The sequence below is a fragment of the Lipophrys pholis genome (assembly GCF_963383615.2).
Source record: "Lipophrys pholis genome assembly, chromosome: 15".
Taxonomy (NCBI): domain Eukaryota; kingdom Metazoa; phylum Chordata; class Actinopteri; order Blenniiformes; family Blenniidae; genus Lipophrys; species Lipophrys pholis.
This window is the reverse complement of record NC_137642.1, coordinates 2842400-2847089: the sequence shown is the minus strand read 5'-3', so window position 1 is coordinate 2847089 and position 4690 is coordinate 2842400.

The window sequence follows — 4690 nt, the reverse complement described above, 5'->3', positions numbered from 1 at the left end:
TTTGATTTAAAATGAGTAAACACAGTTGTTTGTTCATAAATCGCTTCACCCAACCATTAACCATGAGTGGAAGAAAGGTATTTGTGTTATCATATATATTCCCTGAAGAATGGCCAAGAAATCATAAATTCTCCCATTTGAAGGAATATGGAGCTTCTACAAAGCTAAAACAGAAGGTACCTGCTGGTGTTCACAAAATGTTAATGCTCCTCATTGTGGACGCACACATCTTTATAGGAAACTTTATAGTTATGAGTGTTGACGGGTCATAAAGTAAAATTAGTTAAGGCCTGATTGTTGGAAAAAAAAGCGGCTCTGGCGCACCTCCCCTCTGCGCAGCGCTCCCACCCGGCTGTGGTTCCCTCGCTCGTGCGCTCTGCACTCCTGGGTCCCCGATCTCCAACTTCCAGGTCTTGCGGTTTAAAATAAATGAATTGTAAACTGCACCCGCTCTACCTCCTGGTCTGCTTCTGGGTTCTGAACACTGCTCACAGGCTCCCAGCCGCAGCAGAATCTTCTGGCCAAAAATATGAACCCAGCAGACCTCGACCCGGTGGTGGAAGCCCTCTCTGAGGGGGCGTTACTCAGTCGGCATGACCGCCTGCTGCAGGAGCTCTCCCCCTCCATCCATGACATCCACCAGCGGCTGGTCCAGCAGTCCTTTACCGCTGCACCCGACGCTCCCGCGGCAGATCCCTGCACCACCCACCCCTCAGGTGGCCTGGGTGACTCTTCCCCCGGCAAGGAGCCCTTCGTTCCCCCACCAGAACCATACGCTGGGGAATTGGGCTCCTGTGATCAGTTCCTGCCACCTCGTCTTCGACCTCCAGCACTTAAGTATCCTTCGGATCATGCCAAGATCGCCTACACCACCAACCTCCTGCGAGGGAAGTGAGTGACGGCGCTCTGGAACCACGACTCCCTGGTAATTCAGACCTGGGCCCACTTTACCGGGGAGCTTAAGAAGGCATTCGAGCAACCTGTGAAAGGAGGGGAGGCGGTTTCTCTCACTCTCCCAGGGCACTATGACAGCGGCCGACGACTTGGTTGAGTTCTGGATCGTGGCGCAGGAGTGTGGGTGGCATGACGAGGCTCTCCAGGGAATCTATGCCAAGGGTCTCTCGGAGAGACTCAAGGACCAACTGGCTACCAGGATAAACCCTCCTCCCTTGACGAGCTCATCTCCTTCGCTACCCGCTTGGATAACCAGCTGCGGGAGAGGCAGCGAGAGTGCGCCAACCGCTGATCCTTCCCCGCCGCACTTTCCTCATCCCAGCTGGCTCTCCAGTCTTTGACCTTCCCACCGGGCCCCGGAGCTTCTGACGAGTCAGCAGATGAGCGGATGCAGCTGGAATGAGCCCAACTGGACCCCCAAGAATGTTGGCGGCGCATCCAGAACCAGCTGTGTCTCTACTGCGGCGAAGCCGGACATCGTCGGGACTCTTTTTCACGCCTACCAAAAGGTGCAGCTCGTCAGTGACCGGGAACCCTCTGACGAGCCTTTTCTCCTAAATAACAAGCTCTTCTGCCCGGATGACGGTGCCCTCCAGCCTCCACTGGGACCAACACTCCGCGACCCTTGCTGCACTGGTGGAATTGGGAGCCCACGACCATTTCGTGGATGCTGGGGTGGGGGCCCAGCTCGGCCTGCCACTGGAGCTCCTGCCTTTTCCCCGAAGCGTCAACGCCCTGGATGGCTGGCGGATTTCCCGAGTTACCCACCGCATGACAGCTGAACGTGCGGTGGTCGCTGAACGCACTGCGGCCGTTGAACATACGATGGTTGTTGAACGTACCCAGCTACTGAATGCACTGCGGCGGCTGAACGTACTGTGGTACACAGTCGGGGCTCTTCCCAACAAGCATTGAACAATTCGGTGAACACATCTTTTTAATGAACTGATTCTAGTCATTTAGTAACATTTAAAAAGAGCTGCTTTGCCCCTCGGGTCTCCTCTCTTGCTCAAGCTCAAATATGCACAGCGTCTCCTGGCAGCACAATCAGAAGCAGTAGAACGGCCTCTGACGTCACACTCCTGCGCCGTATGGAAATGCTAAGTCGAATTAAATTATGATCCTTTTTTTGCGAGGCGAAAATTAAAACGAAAAAGCAATTCCCTCTTTATGTTTTCTTTTGAGTTCTGCCATAAAATGTGCAACCTGAATAAAGAAATGAAAATGCAGTTTGAATTAACTATTATTCATTTTATGAGTCAGATAATGCAGCTATATCCTTGAAATGAAAAAGCTTTTTTTGCTAATGCATTTTAATTTTCAAATTTGACATTTCAAAATGAATTTTGGTCACTGTTTACTGGGGCATCTTTTGAAAATTAAAACTTAAATGTCATTTAATTTTCATTTTAATTAAGTCACATAATAAGCATTCTTGAAGAAGAAAATTAAAATGCAGTTTGGATGATTGATTATTAATTCTATTTATGAGTAAAAAATGCAGTTCAGTATTTCCGTTAATACATTTCAAATAGATTTTTGAGCCACATTCGCTTCCATACCTCTGAGGGTGAAAATCATATTGGCTTCAAAACACGATTAAATGACAGAGGAAACGCTTCTGTTCAAAAATTCTGTACAACTTTTGGACGTGGTCGAGCATTTTAAATTTTATTAGCCGTCAAAGCTCCGAACGCCAAATCCCCCCACTTGCCTCAAATACATGGGGAAAAAGATCAGAAGCTCAGCAAGAACCTGCCAAATATAACGATTTAACATATGTGGGGATAATTCCATAAAACATGACCTTTTGATGAGAACAATAGGCCTTTTTCACACTTTTGCCTTTTAAACCAGATATGATGCTCGACAACTTCCGGTGGCTTTAGCATTGGACAGTGACAATAATGGCTCAGTCTCTGGGCCGTTGTTTTTGTTGTGTTCCTGGCTGCTCTTGCGGGTGAAGAAAACAATCATACCTCTCTTACCACGCTTTTCTCATGGACCTGGACCAAAGGAGCAGTGGATCCAAGCTGTTAGAAGGAATGAAGGTCCGAAATTCTATCCAGGGAGCACTTTTGTGTGCAGCCGGCTCTTCACTCAGGAGGATATTTTCAGCGGATCCACCATGGAGCTGTTCCATCTCTCTTTACCTGGAATGACTTTATTGCACCACATAAGAGAGGTTTGCCTTCAAAAGGGCTCAGAAACTTAAGCTTGTTGTGATGTTCTCCATCCATCCATCCATCCATCCATCTATTTTCTCCCACTTATCCATTTCCAGGTCACAGGGGTGGCAGTCTGAGCACTGATTAAGAACCTTCCTGCAGTTCGTGAGCCCACGGGAAGGTGGCACCCGGCGTGGGACACGAACCCACTACCTTGAGATTGCGAGTCTCATGCTCTACGACCTTAGCTCGCTGGGGTTTGTGATGTCCTGTGTTTGCTTTATTTTTTATTTTATTTTTTTCTGTTTTTTCTGTTATTAGATTAAAGCAGCCTGAGCAGCTCTATCTAGACAGTAACATGATTTTCAGGATTAAACCAGCCTGAGCAGCTCTATCTAGTCTGGCTGAAAAAATTATTTTCATGCGTGTTCCAGTTCGCTCATGACTATCATATCATATGTCATATTTTAATCATATTTAGCTTGTAACATCGCTACTGTACGAGCGCTGCAGCTTGTTGAAATGTCGGAGTGCAGGCTTTCACATGATGCACCTGAACGCATCACGAACAGCTGTCAGCTGCTGTAGTTAATGCCGGACCAACATCGCGCTTGGACAAAAATGCTCTCTTTTATTAATGAAACGGTTCAGAGAAATGTATTTCTGAAAGCACTGGTGGCAAGAAATAAACTGTGCAGTTGAAAAGTTTAAACGCCGCTTCACAGACGTGTGGCTGCTGTGAGGGGGCGTGGCCTGCAAGTTCGGCAGCTTCTTGTCAGAGTATGAACAGTCCTGCCGAAAAAAATTTTTTTTCAGCAGCTGGCTGACGTCACTGTCGAATTTTCTTCTTGTTCTTATGGGTTCAAAAAGGGAATATGAAGGGGCCTTTAGAGCGGTGAAGCAATGGAAGGTTGAGAGACTGAGGAAGCTCTGTTCAGGTCTTAAATTGATGAGTGAAATGTGGATTAGCTCCTAATACTTTTGAAACAAACGATTTTATGATGAGATGAACTGTAATCCATCCGGGGAAGAGACAGGAGAGGAGCTGGAGCTTCAGGGTGTGAGGTAAGGTTTAAAAACCATATTATTGATTATAATAGATCCAGAAAAAAGAACAGGTGAGGACTGATGTCTAATTGGTTTGTATTTAAAGAATTATTTCATAGTACTATAAAGGTTTGGGTGAGTTTTTGATTAGCTGATCAGCAGCAATACTCCACCAGTGTTCTGAATATCTATATAGTGAGATGCTCCATCATGACCAATGAGTGATCTTTTTCGCAGTTAAGTTTTAAAATGGTTCACATTTATGCTGCACATTAGACCTGCGTCTCTGAAATCATTCTGTATGTTCAGTAGCAGGATGGAGACAGGAAGAAGAGAGGACGGCACAGGGTTGGAGGGGAGGTCTTAAAATAAAGTAGGGAAATATTTTACTGTAAAGGTTAGGTTATGCTGTAAACAGAGTTAACGTATGAGCCTATATACATCTGCATATCAGTTGTTAAGACTTTTTTCTGTATGACAAAAACCTTAACACTGACTTTTTTGAGCTTTTGTAAGTCAGA